Genomic DNA, 25,068 nt, shown 5'->3' on the forward strand with positions numbered 1-25,068 from the left:
GAAATTAAGGTTTAATCAGTTATGAAAATATTAGCAAGAGAAGTACTTTGTTCCTGTGATAAACTGGAGAAATTATAAGATCCGTCAGATGTTTTGAAGTCTATTTGTAACATCAAAGCCATAGTGGTAAGACTTCTGATTTTTGAAGAGATCTAATTAAAAGGGGGGAGGAAAGCATGCTTTGACAAGTATCTGATTTCAGTGACTTGGTTTGGGACTAGTTACCTATTTGAGCTTTATTCTTCCAACCTCCAGCTTTGATTATATCTTGCAGTCATAGAGATTTTTAATTTTAATTTTAGCCATCAAAATATATACTTTTAGACCAGGCTTGGTGGCCCACACCTGTCATCCCAGGCCAAAGTGGGAGGATCACTTGAGCCCAGCAGTTCAAGACCAGCCTGGTCAACAAAGCGAGATCTCATCTCTTAAGAAAAAAAAATTATACATATATATATTTAAGTTAATGTAATACAAATACATACTAATACATCTGAACCCTCCCCCCCCAAAAAATTCTGAGGCTTATTTTAAAAAGGTAACAGTGACTTTCTCCACCTTTTAGGCCCCTTCCCTATTTTATATTATATTTATGTATCATATTTCTATATTTTAATAAGCAACACTTTTGCACTTTTTGGCTGCTTCCCTTCCCTGCTATTTGCTCTTTTCTTTCTGTTTTTTCTTTTAGAGGTAGGGGCTCATTCTGTCACCCAGGCTGGAGTGCAGTGGTGCAGTCATAATTCCCTGCAACCTTGAACTCCTGTGTTCAAGCAACTCTCCTTCCTCAGCCTCCCGAGTAGCTAGGACTGCAGCCATGCATTATCACACCCAGCTAAATTATTTTTATTTTTATTTTATAGAGACTGTATCTCACTATGTTGCACACACTCATCTTGAACTCCTGGCCTCAGGCTATCCTCCTGCTTCAGCCTCTCAAAGTGCTGGAATTACAGGCATGAGCCACACTGTGCCTGGCCTACTTATTCTTTTGTTCTTAAATATGCATTTACTATTTTTTTTTCATTTATTGACTTTAGGAGAAAGATGATCACTCTCTCACTCTCCACACAATTCCTTTTCATCTATACCCTCATCAAAGTTATTTAACAGTATTTTGTTAAATTAGTAGTCAAGGTTTATAATACTATGATTTAAACAGATGTTTTTCACTGTTAAGCCAACAGTAAAATATGATCATGGTTCCTTTTTGTATAGCCTTTTGTTTCTCTTGGAGTTGACAATCCTTGTCATTGTTATTATTATTATTAGTAGTAGTAGTATTTTGAGACAGGGTCTCGCTCTATCACCCAGGCTGGAGTGCAGTGGTACAATCTTGGCTCACCGCAACCTCTGCCTCCCAGGTTCAAGTGGTTCTTGTGCCTCAGCCTCCTGAGTAGCTGGGATTACTAAGCCCGGCTAATTTTTGTATTTTCAGTAGAGACAGGGTTTTGCCATGTTGGCCAGGCTGGTCTCAGACTCCTGGCCTCAACTGATCCACCCACCTCGGCCTCCCAAAGTGCTGGGATTACAGGCGTGAGTCCCCGTGCCCGGCCATAACCCTTGTCTTTAGTTTTGTCTAATACCAATTGGTATTTTTTGTTGAACTCTCTAGTGTGTTTGTCAAACATGCAATATATTTCCTGACTGCTCAAACACATCACTACCATCCCCCTGCCCCCAGACTTTTCTCCTGGAGCCCCTATACAACAATCTGGAGAAATTTTTCTTTGTGTTTATGTTTAAAATTATTCTGCTCTCTGCATCGTCTCTGTTTTCTCTGAATCTTACCTTTTTCTGCCTATTTTCATGTCTTTGCTGATTTTTGGTGGCATAGTCACATTTGAATATGGGGAGACAGTAAGCTGATTTGCATTTGTGTGTATAAGAACAGCTTGTTTTTTTGTTGTTGTTTTTGAACAGAGTCTTGCTCTGTCCCTCCAGGCTGGGATGCAGTGGCGCCATGTAGGCTCACTGCAAACCCTGCCTTCTGGGTTCAAGCGATTCTCATGCCTCAGCCTCCTGAGTAGTTGGGATTATAGGTGTGGGCCACCATGCCCGGCTAAGTTTTGTAATTTTAGTAGGGGTAGAGTTTTGCCATGTTGGTCAGGCTGGTCTGAAACTTCTGGTCTCAAATGATCCACCTGCCTCAGCCTTACAAAGTTTTGGGATTACAAGAAAGAGGCACTGCACCCAGCCAGGGCTGCTTGGTTATTGCTGGATCTCACTATGGAGTGACCACGTTGCAAGCCAGATTTATTTTCTTAATCTGTTATGTGTGGAAGGGGATGGGTCCTCAAAAATGTCGATGTTTGGTTCTTTTTCTCTGGAGAGAGTCAGGATTTTTAGGGTTTGACCCTCAAATTTCCTCCCAGAGAGGAGAAGGCAGGAGACTTTACCATTTAGCTCTTTGGGGACTAAACTTTCTTTATTAATAGGTAGTTGGGGAATTAATATAGGAAAGCGATTTTAAGTTGTGTGATGGGTTAGACAAGAATAATGGAATTGTAGTCAAGAAAAATGATGAATGATGCAGATGAATGAACATGTAATGTGGGGGTGGAAGGGGTTGCTGCAGAGAAGAAGCCCCATTGGCCACTGCAGACATGCGTTCACTCATTTCATCAAGCCCTTTTTCTTCAGTTCTCCACCTAAGTGAAGAAATTCATGCTTTGGTTATTCGGGTGAGAAAGTTTGGACTTGCAGATTTCTCTTTTGCCCAGCTTCACAGCCAACAGTGAAATGCATTGCATTTTCTCATGGAAATGAGCCCGTTCTCTCCCTAGTTTTTGTAATGTTTGGGGAACCAATATTTACATTAGTTGAGAGCCATGCCATTCAATGAAAATGGTGGGTCTTGTCCCCGGAGCAAAAATATTTCTCATCTGGTTTCTATACTGAGGGTCAGGAGATGAAGAATATAATATTTGAACACTCTTCAGAGTTCTGAAAGCAGAAAAAGGAGCTGGAGTCCTTAAGTGAACATCTCTGTTCTTTTTTTAGCTCATGTTTCTAGGAATGGAAATGATGTAAAATGCTGAGGAATTTCATTCAAGTTCCCTTATCTGTTAATGGATCATTTCAAAAAGGCTGGACACTTTTGCCTTTGAGCGTATGTTCCTAGGAAACAGATTTTACTGGCACCTGGATTGTGATAATGACAATCAATAGCTTATTTTTTCCAGAGCTCTGTAGTTCACATTTGCACTAACATACATTGCTTTATTTAATCCTCACAATCGTCATTTCAAGTAGAGAGGGTTTGGGTAGCTTGCCCATAATGTCACAGTCGTGAGCAAGAGAGTCAGGACTCAACCCAAGTTTCTGACGCCTAATCTTGTACTCTTTCTTTCCAATCTGCTAGTCTTCCTAAGCTACTTGACTCAGCAAGAGGCTTAGAACTTTATAGGACTTTGTCTTATCTGAACTAAATGCCTATCAATTAAGGTGTTCTTTTCTAAGTAGGGATCTCTAAAGGTGCTGTTTTTGGTCAAAATTATTTTACTTACAACTGTTATGCCACTTGGAAGTTAGAAATGTAAGGAAGATATCTTTGCTGATTTAGGTACTTTTATTTTATAACCCCTCATTGCAGAGGTAGGGTGAGTGGTGGAAAGAATACTGGAATTTGAGTCAAAGTCTTGTGCCAATGCTAGCACCAACTGTATGACTTTAAGCAATGTTCTCAACCTCTCTGAGTCTCCCTTTCCTCCTCTATAAAATGGGGTAATACTAACCATCTCTCCTCATGTTTGTAAGGATTATTTGCTATGATAACTTTTTAAAATTATTTTATTTTTTGAGAAAGAGTCTCACTGTGTTGCCTAGGCTGGAGTGTGGTGGCACAATCACAGCTCACTGCAGCCTCTATCTCCTGGGCTCAAGCGATCCTCCTGCCTCAGTCCCCCCAGGTAGCTGAGACAACAGGTGCACACCACCACACTCAGCTAATTTTTGTTATTTTTGTAGAGACAAAGTTTCTCCATGTTGCCCAGGCTAGTCTCGAATTCCTGAGCTCAAGCAATCCACCCTCCTGGACCTCACAAAGTGCTGGGATTACAGGTATGAGCCACCAAGCCTGGCCCACAGTGATAATTTTAGTGATAGTAACAACAGCAATGATAGTGGCTAAAAAATCACTAGGTGCTTAGTAGATGCCAGGCACTGGTCTCATCACATCTCATGTATTAAGAGATTTAATCTTTTTTTCCAGAAAAATGTTAACATTTGTTAAATTCTTCATAGCTTTTAAAAGAAAATTTTAAGTAGACTTTATTATTTACAGCAGTTTTAGGTTCACGGTGAAATTGACTAGAAGGTACCAATTTCCAATATGCTCACTCTCGTCCACCTCACACATGTACACAGCCTCCCCAGTTGTCACTATCTCCCCACAGAGAGGTACATTTGTTAGAACTGGTGAACCTACATTAACACATCATTATCGCCCGAAGTCCACAGTTAACATTAGGATTCACTCTTGGTACTGTACATTATGGATTTGACTGAATTCATAATGACATGTATCCACCACTACAGCATCATACAGAGTAGTGTCAGTGCCCTAATAATCTTCTGTGCTCCGCCTAGTCATCTCTCCTTCCCCCCAACCCCTGGCAACCACTGATCTCTTTATTGTCTCCATAGTTTTACCTTTCTCAGAATGTCATATAGTTGGAATTATACAGTATTTAGCCCTTCTATTTTCAGAATAGCCATAGCATGAAAATTTGTAGCCTTTTCAAACTGGCTTTTTTTTTTTTTTTTTTTTTTTGAGGTGGGGTCTTGCTTTGTCTCCCAGGCTGGAGTGTAGTGGCATGATCTCTGCTCACTGCAACCTCTGCCTTCCGGGTTCAAGTGATTCTCCTACCTCAGTCTCTCGAGTAGCTGGGATTACAGATGTGTGCCACCACACCCAGCTAATTTTTGTATTTTTACTAGAGACTGGGTTTCGCCATGTTGGCAAGGCTGGTCTTGAGCTCCTGACCTCAGGTGATGTGCCCACCTCAGACTCCCAAATTGCTGGGATTACAGGCATGAGCCACTGTGCCCAGCCCAAAATGGCTTTTAAAAAATTTGATATCAACATTTCACAGCTACAGACTGGCTTCTTTTCCTTAGTAATATGCATTTAAGTTTGCTCCGGGTCTTTTCATTGCTTGATAGCTCATTTCTTCTCAGTGCTGAATAATATTCTATTGTCTGGATATACTAGAGTTTATGAATTCATTCACCTACTGAAATACTCTTGGTTGCTTCTAAGTTTTGACAATTAATGAATAAAGCTGCTATAAACATTCCTGAGCAGGTTTTTGTGTGGACATAACTTCTCAAGTCTTTTGGGTAAATACCAAGGAGTAGGATTACTGTATTGTAAGAAGAATGTGTTTAGGTTTTGTAAGAATCTGCTTAACTGTCTTCCAAATCAGCTGTACCGTTTTGCATTCTCACCAGCAAAGAGAGTTCCTCTTGCTCCACATCCTCCCCAGCATTTAGTGTTGTCATTGTTCTGGATTTGGGCCATTCTAATTGGTGTGTAGTGGTATCTCATTATTGTTTTAATTTGCATTTCTCTGGTGATGTATGATTTGGAACAACTTTTCATATGTTTATTTGTCATCTATATCTTCTTTAGTGAGGGGTCTGTTAGGGTTTCTGGTCCATCTTTTAATTGGTTTGTTTTCTTTTTGTTGAATTTTAAGGGTTCTTTGAAATTTTGGATAATAGGCCTTTATCAGACATGTTTTTTGCAATATTTTCTCCCAGTCTGTGGCTTCTCTTTTTATTCTCTTGACAGGGTGTTTCACAAAGCAGGAATTTTTGTTTTCATGAAATCCACCTTATCAATGTTTTATTTCATGGATCATGGCTTTTGTGTTGTATCTACAAATCATTGTAAAACACAAGATCATTTAGATTTTTCTCCTATATTGCCTTTGGGAGATTTATAGTTTTGCAATTTACATTAGGTCCATATGTGATCCATTTGAGTTAATTTTTGTGAAGAGTGTAAGGTCTGGGTCCAGGTTCATTTCTTTGCACGTGGATTTCCCGTTGTCCCAGAATCATTTGTTGAAAAGCCTACCTTTGCTCCTTCGAATGCCTTTGCTTTTTTATCAAAGATCAGTTGATATTTATGTCGATCTGTTTCTGGGTCTCTATTCTATTCCAATTATCTATGTGTCCATTCTTTCACCAATACCACACTGTCTTGATTATGTGGCTTCAAGTATGCCTTGAGGTTGGGTAGTGTGAGTCCTCCACCTTTGTTTTTTGTCCTTCAACATTGTGTTAGCTGTTCTGGGTTTTTTGTCTTTGTATATAAACCTTAGAATCAGTTTGTTGATATCCACAAAATAGCTTCCTGGGATTTTTATTGGGATTTCATTGCATCTGTAGATCAAGTTGGGAAGAACTGACATACTGACCATATTGCATCTTCTTATCTATGAACATAGAATACCTCTCCATTTATTTCTGTCACGATATCCTCAAGCTTAAAGATTCTTTCCTCAGCTATGTGCAGTTTACTAATGAACCCATCAAAGCCATTATTTCTGTTATAGTATTTTTCATCACTAGCATTTCTTTCTAGTTCTTTCTTAGAATTTCCATCTCTCTACTTACATTCCCCATCTGTTCTTGCTTGCTGTCTACTTTATCCATCAGAGCCCTTAGCATATTAAACAGAGTTGTTTTAAATGCCTGGATGGATAATTCCAACATTCCTGCTCTATCTGAGTGGTTCTAATGCTTGCTCTGTCTCTTCAAACTGTGTTTTTTTTTGCCTTTTACTGTGTGTTATAATTTTTTTGCCAACTGAACATGATGAACTAGGTAAAAGGAACTGCTGTAAATGGGCCTTAAGTAGTGTGGTAGTAAGGTGTGAGGAGAAGGGAAGCATCCACAGTCCTGTGATTAGTTCTCAGTCTTGTAGGGAGCCTGTGTCCTTGAACTGTGAACTTCACAAGTGCTTCTCAGTTCGCCCCCATTCCCCTTTAGGTAGAGTAGATAGCCAGAGCCAGCTGGAGTTTGGTATTTCCCTTCCCCCAGGTCACTTAGGCTCTAGTAAAACCATGTCAGGTTAGACTCTGGTTAAATAGTTTCTCCTCAGGACAGATCTAAACTTTTAGACTTTGAAAAAAAAAAGAAGAAAAAGAAGGAGAAGGAGAAGGAAGAAAGAAGACGAGAATGCTCTGGTATATTTCAAAATGGTTCCTTTTTATCTCATCCTGCTGGAAGTTCAAGGGAATTCTTCTCCAGTGTTCACTGTGAGGACCTGGTAGAATTCTTAGAGGTGAAACTCATACAAAGGTCCTACAAAGATATGCTCCTACCTCTGCCCGTGACTGGATCCCCATGGAATTTTAATCTCTAAAACTTGTCCACTCTGAGACTAGCAATTTGTCAATTCCAGTTCAAGTTTCTCTACTCATCTTTTGGTTCCCACAAAGGTTGTTACTTTTGAGTTTCTCTTCCAGGAAGTTGGTGATTTTCTGTATTCACCTGTCAGTCCCTCTACTTCTGGGGCATTTGTTTGCTCAGTGACCTCACTTCCCTTGTGGATCTAGAAAGAGTTATGGATTTTTGAGTTTGTTCAGCTTTTTACTTTTGTTAAGATGCAGTGGCGATTTCCAAATTTCTTACGTACCTGACTGGACACAGGAAGTCTCATTTAATCTTCACAACAAAGCTAATAGATTGACACCATTATAGTCCATTAAGGAATTTGAGGCATAGAAGTATGTTCTGTAATTTGCCTAAATTCACACAGTTAATGAGTGAAGTCAGGGTATGTATTAAAGCACATGACATAAAGCTTCACACATAGTAGGCCCTTAGTATGCTAGTTGAATCTGATTCTGTATAAAGTAATGCTTCTTTATCACGTGTTAAATATGCAAGATGTCCAAGTTTACCAATAATGATATTCTTGGATTATTAAATTTAAAGAGTTGACTTTAAAGAATCTCCTAACTTCCCAGAAGTGATACTGTTTTTGGTGTGTCACCTTCTGTCATATACTTTGGGTCTATGGCTTCATCCTATATGGGCCACTGGTCAATAGGGAAGGGACTTGTGTGCCCCCATTTTGATTCATATTCATTTTCCCCCCCAAATCCATAGCTGACCTGACTGATTCATATTCAATCTGTGAACTCTTGTCATGTAAATCTTCCTGATTGCTGGGAAACACAGAAGTATAATTGTGGGCACCTCACTAATGTATAAGTGATTGATTAGTAAGAATGGTGATTTCATTTTTTTCCTTAAGTAAATGCCATTTCTAATGTAGTGAATATTAAAATAGATCTGATTTAAGGGTAGCAAAAGGATGTTTCCATATAATGCAAGAGGCAAAAGAGTAATTTTATTTTGGATATTACTTGTATTTGCATGATCAGTAGTGTTAGCCTAGTGGGCATGGTAAAAATCAGAGGTAGGGGTCTGGAAGCCTGCTAACCAGACTTAGGAGGAGCTTCTTTTCCTTTTCCTCACTTTCTTTGCAGTTTCCAATTTTGGGATTACAAAACAGAACCTCCATTGTACTGGGAGGATGAACAGAAAATGGATTTAATGTGGGCTGGAGGGCATCTGCCTTACCGTCTGTTAGGGGAGTTGTCTAGTCAATGAGCTTTATAAAAAAATCTCTCGTTGTAGTTGAAGATACCTATGCCATTACTCTTTGATAAACATCAGGTTTTCTTTCCATGCATTTATTTTATTTTTTGAACTAGAGGTTTTGATAGAACCTATCATTGTATCAAATTATACAATGATATCAAAGCCTATACATTGACAGGCATCCATTCACCTAGGATGACTAAGTCTGAGAGTAGGTGGCAAGAGGCATTTCTGGGTTCCAGTAATCTACCAGGTAATGGAAATGTCATGGTCACGCACTGGTGCCAGAAAGCCATGTGTGATCTGGTTTGTAAGTAGAAATCAAGCAGTATTTTCTAAAAGGCAGGCCTGCTCTGTTGTTCTTCTCATATTGGCAGTAAGAAGGCAGAGTTTCCTTCTGCCATGATTTCATGGCAACTGTGACCTTCTGACTAGCTTTGGTGATGGCCATTGTCAACCATTTATTTAGCATTCAAACCTATCTTTTAAAATCATTGTTCAGTTTATGGATACATGGAGGTACATTCCTTCTGCATTGAGCTGTTTACAGTGCAAAGAGAATGTAAATGGTGTTTACAACACAGAAAAACCATGTGGTGACTGAAAGAGACACAGCTTGGTGTTTTACAATCTTTTCTTTATTCATTTGCTCAACAAATGTGTATTGAATATCTGTGTGCCTGTAACTAATCTAGGAACTGAGACCTGGCAGGGAACTTCTACATCCATTTTTAAAGCAACCTCTTGGAAGGCCACAGTAAACTATGGTGGGAATTTAAATGCTCAAAGAATATTTAGGAATGAAAGGACAAAAATGTCAGGCTGTCAGCTTATTCGATGGTTCCCTAAGTTAGGAACCAAATTGCTTGACAGAATGCGCTTTTTAGGGCATCTGCACTTGCTAGAGGAAGCAGTCATATTATTCATTTCAGTGGATCTGAGTGTGTGTCCATAGGCAGGGGAACTCTTTTCTTATGTCAGACCCTTTTCATCTGGCCTCTCATGGGGTTTCCTCGAAAAAGACTGCAATCTTGGGCTGGGATGAGGAACAGAGCTTGAATGCTAGATTCCTGAGTTGAAAAGACACCTTTAAGAAGTTGTCGGCCGGGCGCGGTGGCTCACGCCTGTAATCCCAGCACTTTGGGAGGCCGAGACAGGCGGATCACAAGGTCAGGAGATCAAGACCATCCTGGCTAGCACGGTGAAACCCCGTCTCTACTAAAAATACAAAAAAAATTAGCCGGGCATGGTAGCGGGCGCCTGTAGTCGTAGCTACTCGGGAGGCTGAGGCAGGAGAATGGTGTGAACCCAGGAGGTGGAGCTTGCAGTGAGCCGAGATTGCGCCACTGCACTCCAGCCTAGGTGACAGAGCGAGACTCCGTCTCAAAAAAAAAAAAAAAAAAAAGAAGTTGTCACATTTAGAACAATGTTTCTGAATAGAGAAGAAATTGAGAAAGACAGACCAGAATCAGATGAAAACTACATTTTAATGGTTGTAGCCACTGGCTACAAAAGCCTTATAATGTTTTAGTGTCATTGGGCTGGCAAGTATTAAAGGATTGAGGTTTATTAGCCAGAAACATGTGTAGCTTTACTTAATAGCCCAAAGAATTTTGGTCCCGTTATTACAGTTGCTCACATACTTTCATTAGGACTCTATGCACCAGACTTCATCTGCTCAAAGTAAAAGAGCCATAGATGCTGGAGCTGGAATAGGACCCACATTTGAGTCCAAATCCTATGCTCTGTCAACTCCTCACTGCCTTTTTCTGAATTTTTACTAATTGAGCACAAGCTCTACTTTAGAATATTTATAAAGCTGATTAAGATTATCTTCATTGAGGAAAATCAACCCAGAAATGTTAGGTAAGCTTGCTGAAGACATGCAGTCATGAGGCAAAACTCTGCATTTATTTCCTGGCCTTCATTCAGCACTCTTTGTAAAGTTAGGGAACTGTCCAAAAGACTGCTCTCACTTCTGGCACCAATTACAAGTTCACACGTCCTCAAAACCAACTTCAGCTTTGATCATTTTCAAGAATAATTCAAATTTTTATACTCATGGTTCTGATTTATTACAGGGAAAGGCTATAGTCAAGGGAAGAGACAGATGGGACAGGGTCCAGGAAAGTGCAAATGTGAAGCTTCCACGTGTCTCCTCCCTGTGGAATGGACAGCATTCTCTTAGCAGTGATATGTGACAATATGCAGAAAGTATTAGCAATCTGAGAAGCTAACCTGAGCCTGGGTGTCCAGAGTTTTTACTGGGGCTTGATCACATAGACATAGTTGACTACCCATGTGGCTGACCTTGTCTCTAGCTGGTACTACCTGACCCAAAGTGTCTACTCTAAATCACATTGTTAGACTATCTAACTTGGCACCATACCCCAAGTAAACGAAGATGCTTTTTTTTTTTTTTTTTTAGGCAGATATTCTAAGGGCTTAGAACTCGCCTCTCAGGAGGTGAGGGCAAATTAAATTTTTCACTATACACTCTTAGAAGCAGGATGACCATGAGATGGTGATAATAACACTAATAATAATGGTGATCAGAAGAAACTAGATGGTAGTATAGGAAAACCCCTGTGGGCCTTGCTTTTGGATGCCTTCTTTCTCTTGATAATTAATAATTGTTATTTTTATAAGAGACACAATAGAGAAGGCACAAGCTTTAAAGGGCAGTGGACCTGGTTAGCATTTTCAAATGATTGATTGTGATTTTATGGCCTTTTCTTATTCATTAAACTCAGAGTGGCCAACCCTGTATTAAAAACAGCTCTACACTCTCTTCCTATACTTAGACTTATCTAGACAAAAGAAAGAATATAAAATATAGACAATATGACACATGACTTTAATTTCTATGTCTATAACAGAGTTATAATAAAAAACAAGTCCCCAAAAGTCAGGAAATAGGTTTCTTTTATCTAGGCAAAATTCAGGTATTTGTAGCAAATAATATGCTCCCTCATTGACAATGAATGAGAATCTTGGTGAAGTTATACTTTAGTTCCTCAGTGATTTAAACTGGGAGATATAATTTTGCCAAATTTACTCTATTGATTGTTTACTGTGGCTGGATGATATATGTGAATTTTGTTTTATATTGCCCAAATTGAAAATGTAAAGATTATGAGACACTGGTTAGTAAGTGAGGGGATAATTAAATGCTGTAGGATTGAATCTAGGGGAGGGTTAATGAACTGTTCTGGTGCATACAAATAGAGGTTGGAATTTGGGTAAAAAAATAAATTAGCCCAAGAACAATGGACTGAATCTATAAAATAGATTAATGGGACTTCTCTCACAGTGGAACAAATTACTATTTAAAGGCAGATAGTCAAGAAAATAAATGGACAACATTGTGTCAGTGGTTTTAAGTTAAAGGAGAGGGGGAAAAAAAACCAGGATGTAGTTAAGACCTTCAGGAATTTATGTTGGCAGAAGTCATTTTAACAACAGCAGCCATGAACCCTTACCCATAACAGATCCATAAGCCTCTTTTCAGATAATGAAAAATAGGATAAGTTCTGGTGTGCCCTAGCAGCAAATGAACCTCTCAAAAGAAAAAACACCCCCTGCTCCCCAAGAAGAAGGGGGAAATTAAATGTGTCAGTGGTGAGTGATGGTGGGCGATAGGGCTTGCTGTGGAGCTGACTCATGCCTGTGACTTCTGGGAGCAAATCCCTTTGTCACTCTGAGCTGGGGAACACCCCAAAGCTGAGCTCTTCAATACTGAGTCAACTGCCTGCCTGTTTGGCCTCATCCAGGAGTTTTCAGTGTGATTTTTAAATGCTTAGCTGGTTCTTTGGGTGAGGACATTTTGCCATTTGGAACAATTTGCAGGTATTATTCTCACCTTTTCCAAGAGGCACACACCACCTGCTCATTTTCCTCACTCATTTAAACTTTGGGGATCTGGAAATTCTTCCCTTCCCACCACCCTCTTCACACTTTGCCTGATTCCCACCCGTCTGCTAATGTCAGGCTTTCTGGAAGAAGTGTCTGGTAGCTGCTTCACAGGAAACTCACCATGGAGTTGACTCATTTGCTGTAAGTTGGCAGCCACCCCCAAGCCTGGGGCAGATGGCCCCTGTGAATGTGCACCTTGAAGGAAGTAACTGGTCAGGGGCACAAAGAAGAGGCAACACATGGGAAGTTGCATGACCCATGTGGATCCCAGTCTTTGGAATCCTCATCTGCTGTTTCTCTCCCCTGTCTCCTGATCCTCTGCATAGGTAGTGGATGGGTTTTTGTTGTTGTTGTTGTTTGTTTGTTTGTTTTTGGAAAAGCTGGGTCAGCATCCGGATTTCTTCTGCGCACCCTTTATTAGAGCTTGCGTAATGTACATAATCACTGCCATTGGTGAGACTGTTTCCTGAGCAGGGATTTTAAGCATTTCTTCTTTTGTCAGGAAATACTTCCAATCCAAGGGCTACTGCATAATACCCATTTATCTCATTTAGCTTTTTAAATGACTCAAAATTCTTAAAAGAAGGACAAAAGTACAGGTAATGCACAGAACAGGGATTTGCATTGATACTGTGATTTCCCCTTTTCCTGCTTTCCAATGGGCCCATCTTTTTAAAGCAGCACATTATCATCAATGAGAGGAACAGATGAATTACTTTGAATGACTAGGGAAGGCTACCAGATAGCTGGCTGTGGTGATAATTACAAAATGTGTGTCCATCTGCCGCTGCTGGTACTGGCTAGAGCAGGTGGGGTGCTGGGGGTGGAATATTAAAGTCATGGGCCCCAAGATGGATTAGTGCAGGAGGCAGAGCTCAGAGTAGAGCGTGGCCACTGTGATACCACGCCCCTGTGACAGGGCCATGTGGTAGAAACTCCAGGGGGAGAAAGGACCTTGTGTTTTCATGGCCATTGCCAGATCCCCTCAGAAACATGTTTGGACTTCTTTCTTTCTTAGAAATCTCTCAGCAGCATGTTGTATAAAGTCAGTTTTCCAAGCTCCCTGGAAACGTTGCATGTCTTTCTATTGCTTCTTCGATGTCTCCCCTGTATTAGTGTGTGTGAGTGTAAAGGAACATCCTAGCTTACCCCTCCCCTAATGCTCTGTGTCTTCCCTCACTCCCCAAGTCTGGCTAGCTTCCAGTGCTCGAAGGGGCATGTCTGGAGCCTTCATAGTTGCTGGGCCAGTTGACACTTTGTCTAGTTTTTCTCCTCGATTGACATTTAAAAATTTCAGTGTCTCCTCTCTCATTTTCTTCACTTTTATGCCAGAGTTACAGGAATTAATTGGTTCATTCGTACAATCCTTTACTCTGCAAAACTTTGAGCAGCTCCTCTTATTTCTTAAGCACTCACTATGCTAGGAAGACAAAGATGAGTAAGACTTTTGGAATCGTGGGAGTGACAAGTATGCACATGGATTATTTTGTATGCACTGTAACTGTGTGAAGAATATTTTGCAAATTTTCTTTTTCAGCTTGTGTATTTTGCCCAACATTAGGCGTCTGACATTTATCCATGTTAATACAGAAAGCTGTCGTTCATTCATTTTTATTACTGTACAGTATTTCTTTCTATTCATATACTGTAATGTATTTATCCATTCTTCTGTTGATACTCAGGCTGTATTCAGTTTTTCGTTATTATGAACAGCGGTGCAATAAAATAACTATTATTGACCTGTTGCCTTCCTTGTGTACAAGACTTTCTCCAGGAATATATAAGAAATGGGGTTGCTCTTAAATGTTGGCACCAGCGTGCATGCCCACCAACAGGATTTAAGAATTCCCTGTTAAACTCATGATTTCTACACCTGGTATTGCTAAGTGTTAAAAATTTTGCCAATCTGATGCTATTTCATTGTTTCAACAAAATTTTTCCTGACTGCTAGTAAGGTTGAGACATTTTTTTTTTTCCTACTTGCTTATTGGGTGTTCATGTTTCCTTCTCTGGAAATTTCCATTTTGAAATCTTTGCTCACTTTTCTTTTGAGTTGTTGGTGTTTTTCTTGTTGATTTTTAAGAGTTAATTATATATTCTAGAAGACAGTCCTTTGACCTTGATATAGGTTGCAAAGTTATTTTCCCAAACTGTGGAGCTTATTTGCACTTGTGTTATCTTTTGTGTACAGAAGTTTTAAATTTTAATTGAAGCCAAATTTATTAACAACATCTTTGGCTTGTGCTTTTTAAAGAAAGGTTTGTTTAAGAAATCTTGCAGCTGGGTACAGTGGCTCATACCTGTAATCTCAGCACTTTGGGAGGCCGAGGCGGGTAGATCATGAGGTCAGGAGATCAAGACCATCCTGGCTAACATGGTGAAACCCTGTCTCTACTAAAAATAAAAATAAAAAAAGTTTAGCCAGGCGTGGTGTTGGGCGCCCGTAGTCCCAGCTACTTGGGAGGCTGAGGCAGGAGAATTGCATGAACCCAGGAGGCAGAGCTTGCAATGAGCTGAGATTGTGCAACTGCATTCCAGGCTGGGTGACAGAGTGAGACTCTGTCTCAAAAAAAAAAAAAAAAAAAAGAAAGAAAGAAATCTTTCATGACTCTAAGGTCTTAAATACAGTCTTCCTTATATTTTGTTTTGAAAGCTTTCACTTTCACTTTTTTACACCTAGGTATTCAAACCCTCTTGAATTTGTTTTTGTGTATGGTGTGAGGTAGGGATCTAATTATGGTTTGTCCTATTGTCCCAGTCCCATTTATTGAGCAGTCAGTTCAGTGTACTCTCACTGCTCTGTAATCCACTTCTGTTGTATGTCAAGTTTCCTTATAAGTAGGTACTACTTCTGGCTATTTGTCTACCCCTGCATTTTGTCTCAATTACTAGGGCTTTATAATAAGTTCTTAATAAGGGTCCAGTAAGCCTACAATTTCCTTATTCAGAGTGTCTTAACTATTCTTGAATATTTGTATTTGACCAGAATTGCATTAAATGTATAAGTTAATTTGGTGAGAGAAGAGATCTTGATGATGATTTGTTCAGGACACACAAAAATGGACACTATAACTTCCTGAAGGGCAGGGACAGGTTGGAGGAAGGGATGGGTAACAGTGAGTTAGTTCACTTTTGGTCATTTGAGACCAATCTTCCCATGGGACATCTCATGGAGATCTTTGGTAGCCCCAGAAAATGTGGGTCTGGATCTCAGGGTGAAACCAGAGCTAAAGATGATCTGAGTCACTAGTGTGGCTAGTAAAAGAGAGTGCCCCAAGGGGCCTGGAAACAGAGCTTTGGAGGCCAGCATTTAATCAGCTGGTGGGTGGTGGGAGTGCAAAAAGGGGAGTGAGGAGGGGCGGTTAGAGACCCAGGTAGAGAATGTACAGCAAGTCTTCACTTAACATCGTCAGTAGGTTCCTGGAAACTGAGATTTTAAGTGAAACTACATATAAACAAAACCAATTTGACCCATAGGCTAATTGACATACACAAGAGTTAAGTTCCTACAGCTTATTTCTGGTCTCAAAAACATTTCCAAACTTCTAAATAAAGACCCCCAAACACTACTAATATTAAACATTGAAATAAATGTGAGCTATATAGACATTTAAGAAAGACTAATAAAATCAAGTTCGATAATTAGTCACCCCATTTGTGGTGAATCTGTGAGTGATAGTGATCATAGCGGTAGTGGGTTAAATCCAGGAATAAATGTGTGCAAAGTGAAAATTGTAAGACGTGCCCCCCTCCCATCACATGGTTCCAAAATAATCAGTAACCAGTATGGGAGGCTGGCCAGGCACTTTTGGACTGCATTATTTATTGTCATGCCTTTGAGTGATCATCATATTCTTTATGATTTTTGTTTTATAACTATTTGTATTCATTTATTTTCCACCCCCTTTTTCCACTTCAGTGTTGGTAGTGGCTGGAGCTCATCCTGGCAGCTCAGAGCACACACTAAGCAGGAGCCAGCCCTGCACAGGAAGCCACCCCATTGCAGGGCATGCTCACACCTGCACCCACATTCACTCACACTGGAACGTTGTAGACATGGCAATTCATGTAACACACACAGTTGTGGGATGTGGGAGGAAACCAGAGTGCCGGGAAAAAACTCAGGCAGACATGGGGAGAGTGTGCGAACTCCTACACAGACAGTGGTTCTGGGGGGAATCTATTTTTTCCCCTACCTTATAACAAAACAATGTGGAACAAACCAATGTTCTTGGAGACCCTGCTGCAGAGGGAAGTAGGCAAGCTCCTTGAAAACCTCCCCCTCAAATTTTACTGCTATACACCTACTAGAATGACTAATATGAAAAATACTGACAACACCAAGTGTTGGGAAAGATGTGGAAGAACTGAAATTCTCGTTCCCTGCTGGTGGGAGTGTAAAATGGCACAATCACTTTAGAAAACTGTGTGGGGATTTCAGAAACAGGTAAGCATACACATTCCACAACTCAGTCATTGCACTACTGAATATGGGCTCAAAAGAAACAAAACAAAAGACCATAAAAATACTTGTACAAATATATTCATAACAACTTAATTTGCAATGACCAGAACCCCAAACATTTATCAGCAGATGAATAAATAAACAAATAGTGGTCTAGCTATACAATAGAGTACTACTCAGCAATATAAAGGATCAAGACAGCTGGGTGTGGTGGCTCATGCTGAAATCCCAGCACTTTGGGAGGCCAAGGCAGGCAGATCACTTGAGGTTAGGAGTTTGAGACCAACCTGGCCAACATGGTGAAACCCTGTCTCTACTAAAAATACAAAAATTAGCCAGGCGTAGTGGCTCACACCTGTAGTTCCAGCTACTCAGGAGGCTGAGGCAAGAGAATCGCTTGAACCTGGAAGGCAGAGGTTGCAGTGAGCTGAAATTGTGCCACTGCACTTCAACCTGGGTGACAAAGTGAGACTCTGTCTCCAAAAAAAAAAAAAAAAAGGAATCAAACTATGGATGCACACAATAGTATCTAGTATTGGTGAATCTCAGAAATAGAGTGAAAGAAATAGAGTGAAAGTAAAAAGAATACATAAGAGGAATAATTTCATTTATATAAAGCACAAACTAATTTATAGTGACAGATAACTGGGTTTGGGACCAGATGAGCTCTAAAGGGGAATAAGACATCTTCGGTGGTGATGGAAATGTTTTTTCTTTGTTGTGTTTTAATAGGCAGGATCTCATTTTGTTGTCCATGCTGGAGTGCAGGGGCACAATCGTAGCTCACTGCAGCCTCGAAATTTTGGGGCTCAAATGATCCTCCTGCCTCAGTCTCCTGAGTAGCTAGGACTATAGGTGCGCACCACCACACCGGGCCAATGTTTTAAATTTTTCGTAGAGATGGGATCTCGCTTTATTACCCAGGCTGGTCTTGAATTCCTGGCCTCAAGTGATCCTTCTGCCTTAGCTTCCCAAAATTCTGGGATTGCAGGTGTGAGGCACTGCACCCAGCTGGAGGGAGGGAATGTGCTGCATCTTGATAGTGATGGTGATTTCCTGGGTATAACCAATCATTGCCACTCCTCAGCGATACACTTTAAATAGATGGAGTTTATTGTTCTTAACTTACTCCTCAATGAAGTTGATAACTTAAAGACAAAAGGAAAGAAAGGGGTCCTTAGCAGTGTCAAGGGACCTGGCTGGGCACACCGGACGTGCCAATGAGGAGAACCTTGATGATTCTGGGGGCGTCTGGGTAGAATTTCAGTGGGCAGAAAAGTCAGCATTCCACTCCCTCTCTTCTCCCTTTCCTCCTTCCCCTCCTTCTTTCTTCTTTTTTTCCCTGCTTTGCCTCATTTTTTTCTTCTTTTCTGATTTATAAGACAGCTAGAATAGAAGGGAACTACTGAGGGATCTGGAGATTTTTATGGTCCCCTTGGGAAGAGGCTGTGGGCAGAACTGGAGGAAAAGGTTTGTCGTACTCAGGGGAGAATTTCCAGTCTAGCTGTGGACACTTACCTTTGCACGTCTTTCGTCCCTCCTCCAATGCTGGAAAATGAAGGATTGCTGTGTTTATCATAACGCATTTTCGGTCATTTTAGTTTAGTTTGTAATTAGACTACAATTACCTAACCCAGTTGCTTAATAATAAAGACTATTCACCCTAGGCAGCATGGTGCAAAGGGAATTGTGCCCTCCACCCCAGGGCGCTGATCCCAGGTCCCTTTGGCCTTTATATTAACCTACGGTTTGAATCTTGGTCTGACCATTGAGCTGCTGTGTGACCTCAGACAAACCTCTAAACCCTTCTGAGCCTGGTTTATAATACTTGTAATGATCAAATGAGACAGTATGTGAAAATAAAGAGAGTGGCTGTCACATGAAAGGTGCCTAGTAAGTATGTGCTGTATCTGAATCCCTGACAGATATATTCAGTACCCGTGAGAGCACGGTACTGTGCCAAACAAACTAGAAATGCACACACATGGGAAAGAAAAGTCTCAGGTGAGTGAATGCATTAAAAAGGTACATGTGGTGCATTCTCAGATACCAAAATAGTGCTCAGGACTGAGGTGAGAGGTAGGGGCCCAGGAGTTTACTGAAGAGAGGACCTTTTCATTGTTTTCAGTGGGAGGGTGAAACTTCACCTGCAGTGTGACAGCGGCCACATCCAAAGACTCAGAGGAGCCCGCATGAGGAGGAGGAGCTGAAAGCGGAGGGAAGTGGTTGGTGCCACTGTGTGTGTGTGTGTGTGTGTGTGTGTGTGTGTGTGTGTGTGTTTAGCCAGGAGGGAGCTGTTGGGAAATGCCACCTAATCAAGTGCAATTCGAGCACTTCATGATGTGAAGAATAAATATGCTTTCCTTTGTAGTCCCTTGAGAGGGGAAGTAGAACATTCTGGGTGGCTCTGGAGTGGCTGATTTTGGTCCTGGGCTGTTGCTCAGGCTGTGGGGAGGAGCGGTCCCAGGCAGGAATCTGAGGAAGGAGCTACAGGGACTGTGGCCCTTGGCCAGGCGGGATGGAGAGTCTGCTGTGGATTTTCTCAGCGGTTAGAGCCTCTGTTGTCTAAGCTGGGAAAACTGACAATCACTGAGGGAGAAACACTGGCAGGACACTGACAGCTTCCTTAGAAGACACACATGTGTGCTGCGCCCAGCGTGATGTCCGTGCCCCAGCCTGAGCACCCAGGGTCTCACTTGGTGTCACACAACATACTTCTCCTCTGTCTTCAATGTCAAACCTTCCCCATGGTGAAAATGGGCAGGGGTGGGCCAGGGGGGAAATACGCTACATTTTTCTTACTGTGGTCAGAGTAGCACATTCTTTTTTGTTTTGTTTTGTTTGAAACGGAGTCTCGCTCTGTTGCCCAGGCTAGAGTGCAATGGTGTGATCTCAGCTCACTGCAACCTCCACCTCCTGGGTTCAAGTGATTGTCCTGCCTCAGCCCCCTGAGTAAATGAGATTATAGGCATGTGCCACCATGCCCTGCTAATTTTGTATTTTTAGTAGAGACAGGGTTTCACCATGTTGGTTAGGCTGGTCTCGAACTCCCAACCTCAGATGATCTGCCCACCTTGGCCTCCCAAACTGCTGGGATTACAGGCATGAGCCACCATGCCTGGCCCAGAGTAGCATATTCTTGATTTGAATGTGTAGACTGGAAAGGTCAGTGTAGTCTGATGATGATGATGATGATAATGATGATGACAGTATCAAGCACTTGTACAGCACTTACTACTATGTAAGCACTTTTCCAAACATGTAGCATACAAAAATTCATCTCATCATTTAATCCTTACAGCATCCTTGAGGTGAGGTCTTATTGTCATTGCTCCTATTTATAGTTGAGGAAAACTGAGGCATGGAGAAAATGACTCATCTCTAAGTGGTGCAGAAGGATTTGAACCCAAGTCATCTGACTCCAGAGTCCCTCTCGTAGGCATGTGGCTACACTGCTTCTTACCATGTATGTGTGGATTGGATGACTCCTTCCTGATAGGAACAAACCCATTAGGTTTTTTTAGGCATCTGTTTCAAAGGGTCCTCCTATATTTGTAAGGCAAACCTTTCTCTTCTGTTTCTCTCCTTCTTGCACCATTATATGATCCATAGTCCTCAGGACACGGCCCCAGCCTCATCACAAGCAGTACATGTGACAATGTGTCCACCTGCAGTTCTGTCCCTGCCCAGGGCTCGGCACAGCAGCCCACAGAATGCTTCTGCTGAGAGGTAGATTCTAAGGTGTGGACCCAGGACCTCTTAGGTAGTATTTTGAGACATATCTGGACAAAAGCTACTAAGGCAGTGTGGAAAATAGATACTACTTGTCTTGAAAGCTAGGTCAAGGCAAATGTTTGTTTGTCTTTTAAAAATTATGGCAGTTAGCTGAAATTGTATTTCAACTGCTAGGAAGCTAGAATGGCCAGATCTTAGAAACTGGTGGAGAGGCAGTCAGTTAATAAAAATTTCCTTGGAAGGAGTGATGGGGGAAGGAGAAGAGAGGGAGGGAGGGAGGAAGGAAGGGGAGGGAGCTGGACCTTCCAGAGCAGTCATTTCTGGATTCTGTAGCCTTTAAATGAACACAGAGGTCTTTCGAGGGCTCTCAGAGCTCTGGCTGCCTTCTGCAGTCTTTGACTGTGAGAGGCAGTGTGGGAGGAGCCTGAACTGGCCTGACTGGGGCTGTCCTTTGCCCTCAGGGCACCCGTGCACCCCCAGCTGCACCTCATGCCATATGGTGGCAGGGCCTGTGTTCTGTGTCTTCTTTCCCAGCTGGCCTGGGAGCTCCTGGAAGGCAGAGCCTGTGCCACCTTCTGCTCTGCATCTCAGCACTTGAGTAGAGTCTGGCATAGACTCTACTTAGATTAGAGTGTGGGCTCAGTACATACTTATCAAAGTCAGTTGGCATCAAGAAGCCTGGATTCAAATATTCGCTTTGTGATCTTAGGCAATGACTTGTAATGAACTAGAATATCAGTATTTTTGAACTGTAAAACCTCTACTACATTGGATTAAATATGGGAACATGTAAAGAGGCCACAAAGTGGAGGCCTTCAATCAGGATTTCCTTCTTTTTTTTGGCAGTCGAGCATAAGCAATGTCAGATCCCCACACAGAAACCACATCCACCAGGGAGTTCCTCGTTGATCCTCACCCATCCTTTTAGCCAGGGACTGAAACTTCAAAAAAGAATGGATTCCCTTTTTAGAATATTGCAAAAGATCATGTCCTTTGTGGTTAGAAAATTGCCTTAAATAACTGATCATTTTCACTTGAATATCCTGCAACAGGGGAACACTCGTGTTCATCCTTTCAGCATGTTCAGTGCATGTACAAGTTACATGGGAGGAGGCTGTATAAAGGTAGTGGTGAAACATTGGCTTGGAGACAGACTGGTTATTAATAAAATGCACACAGAATTTTACGAAGACAGGCATATTCTGGGACAGAAAGCAATTTTCAAATTTAAAAAGATTCAAGCCATACAAAGTGTGTTCTTTGATTACAGTGGAATTACATTAGAAATAAGTAACAGAAAGATTATCTGGAAAATCTCCAAATACTTAGAAACTAAATGACACATTTCTAAATAACCCACTCCAAAGAAAAAATTAAAAGGGAAATTAGAAGCTATTTTAAACTGAATGAAAATAAAACCCCATCATATCAAAAATTGTGAGATGCCACTAAAACAATGCTTAGTGCTCCTGGTGGGGTTGGGGGATGGTGGGAACATATAGAAGTAAATGTCTGCATCAGGAAAGGTCACAAAGCGATGGCCTGAACTTCCACCTTAGAAACCAGGAAAAGAAGAGCAAATTAAACCCAAAGCAAGGTGGAGAAAAGAAATAATAAAGGAAAAAAACAGAAATCCGTGAAATAGAAAACAGAAAAACAGGCCAGGCGCAGTGTAATTACACACCCGTAATCCCAGCACTTTGGAAGGCTGAGGTGGATGGATCACTTGGGGTCAGGAGTTTGAGACCAGCCTGGCCAACATGGTAAAACCCCATCTCTACCAAAAATATAAAAAATTAGCTGGGCGGAGTGGTGCATGTCTGTAATCCCAGCTACTCATGAGGCTGAGGCAGGAGAATCGCTTGAACCTGGGAGGTGAAGGTTGCAGTGAGCCGAGATTGTGCCACTGCACTCCAGCCTGGGCAACAGAGCAAGACTCCATCTCAAAAAAAGAAGAAGAAGAAAAAAAGAAAACCAATAAAGAAAATCAGTGAAACAAAAGCCGATTCTTTGAAAAGGTCAATACAATTGATAAACTTGTAGCCATAATGATAAATGGAAATAAGGAGAGAAGACACATTACTAATATTAGGAATGAGGGAGGTAACATCACTACAGAGTCTATAGATATTATGAATAAGCTTGTGCCAGTAAATCTGACAACTTAGTTGAAATAGGCATGATATTGTTACCAGTGGAGGGTGTCCAGGTTCTTGGCGTTTTGAACAAAGAATTGGACAAAACACACAAAGAAATGAAAGAATGAAGCAATGGAAGCACAGATTTGTTGAAACGAAGGTACACCCCACAGAGTGGGAGTGGGCTGGAGCAAGTGGCTCAGGAGTGCTGGTTACAGAAACCTCTAGAAGTTTCCCATTGGTTACTTGGCTACACCCTATGTAAATGAAGTAGTGGCCTGAGACCAGTCTGATTGGTTGCAGAAGGCAGCCAATCAGAGCCTGAAGTGAATTTTCAGTTACACCCCTGTGCAGATGAAGACTAGGCCTGTGACCAGTCTGATTGGTTGCAGGAGGGGACCTATCAGAGGTACCTTCCGTTTTTCATCTGCAATGCAGAAAGTGGGGAGGGTTGCAAAGAGAATAGCCTCTGATATTTTTGTTACCTGAGTGTGGAAAGTTAAGGTTTTCCTTTTGATTCACTTCTAGTCAGTTTGTGCAAATCAGCCTTAGGTTCCCTGCCTCCAGACCCTATTCTCCTGCCTCAACATTGTAATATAATAAGAAATACATATTCGCCTTCTGCTCCAGGTCCTTGGCACAAAACTCCTAAAACTCTTATAATTTCTGAGCAATCAGGTGCTATGTACATCTTTTGTTCTAATATTTCATCTTTGACCTCAGTTCTTGACTGAGTTCTTTGACCTCAGATCTCCTAATCTGTTGGAATTTCCTAGGTGATAGGAGTCTCTTTTGTTCTAATGAGGGACCTCTTGGTGGGTGCCTAAGTGGATGCTGGTCACCGGAAAGACCAAGCCACAATTAGAAACTTGGAACTTTCAACCTTACCGCCATCCTCCAAAAAGAGGAAGGGGGCTGAAGGTAGAGTTAATAATTGATCATGCCTATATGATAAAGCCCACATAAAAATCCCTGAAGAACTATGGGGTTCAGAAAACTGGGTTGCTGAACATATGTATGTGCTAGGAGAGGAGCCCAGAGAGGGCATGAGAGCTCCATGCTCCTTCCCTCAAGCACTGACCTGTGTGTCTCTTCATTTGCTGTTCATCTGTATCCTTTATCACATCCTTTATTAATGTAATAAGTAAATATAAGTGTTTCCCTGAGTTCTGGGAGTTGCTCTAGCAAATTATTGTACCCACAGAGAGGGTCATGAGAACCCCAATTTATAGCTGTTCAGCCAGAAGTATAGGTGACAACCTGGGACCTAGAATTGGCATCTGAAGCTGGAGTCAGGCTTGTGGGCCTGATGCTTTAACCTGTGGCATCTAACTATAACTCCAACTCCAGGTAAACAGTGTCAGAATCAGCCAGGCACAGTGGCTCATGCCTGTAATTCCAGCACTTTGGGAGGCTGAGGCAGGCAGATCACTTGAGGCCAGGAGTTTGAGACCAGCCTAGCCAACATGGCAAAACCCTGTCTCTACTAATAATATAAAAATTAGCCGGGCATAGTGGCATGTGCTTGTAGTCCTAGCTACTTGGGAAGCTGAGGCACAAGAATCACTTGAACCTGGGAGGTGGAGGTTTTAATGAGCCGGGATCATGCTATTGCACTCCAGCCTGGATGACAGAGTGAGACTCTGTCTCAAAAAAAAAAAAAAAAGGTCAGAATTGAATCGAATCGTAGGATCGTAGGACACTCTGTTGATGTCTTCTGGAGAATTACTTGATACAAAACTTCCCCTCAAACACAACACAAAACAAAACAACGAAACAACAACAACAACAACAACAACAACAAGAAGCCTTATAGGCCCAGATGGCTTCAGTGGGGAATTTTACCAGATATCTAAGAAAGAAATCCTACCAACTCTACATAAACTCTTCCAGAAACTTGAAGAGGAAGGAATACTTCCCAACTCATGCTATGAAGCTGGCAATACCCTGATACTAAAGATAAAGATATTACAAGAAAAGAAATGTACAGACAAGTATTTTACATGAACATGGATATGAAAATTCTGTCCAATTGAGTCCAACAATATGTAAAAAAGCCATCATGATCAAGTGGGGTTTATCCCGGGAGTGCAAGATTAGTTTAACATTAGAAAATCAATGTAATTCACCACATTAAAAAACTAGGAGGGGGAGAAACCCCTTTAATCATGTCAGTAGATGCAAAGCATT

At 41.3% G+C, this 25,068-nt stretch overlaps 1 protein-coding gene across 1 annotated transcript in view; it reads left to right on the forward strand.

Moving 5' to 3' along the window:
• The window catches only part of PPP1R14C (protein phosphatase 1 regulatory inhibitor subunit 14C), a 108,080-nt gene that overhangs the window by 74,862 nt on the left and 8,150 nt on the right, over positions 1-25,068 (forward strand). The gene's annotated exons all lie outside the window — the stretch shown is intronic.

Source organism: Macaca mulatta, chromosome 4 (assembly GCF_049350105.2).
Source record: "Macaca mulatta isolate MMU2019108-1 chromosome 4, T2T-MMU8v2.0, whole genome shotgun sequence".
NCBI lineage: Eukaryota > Metazoa > Chordata > Mammalia > Primates > Cercopithecidae > Macaca > Macaca mulatta.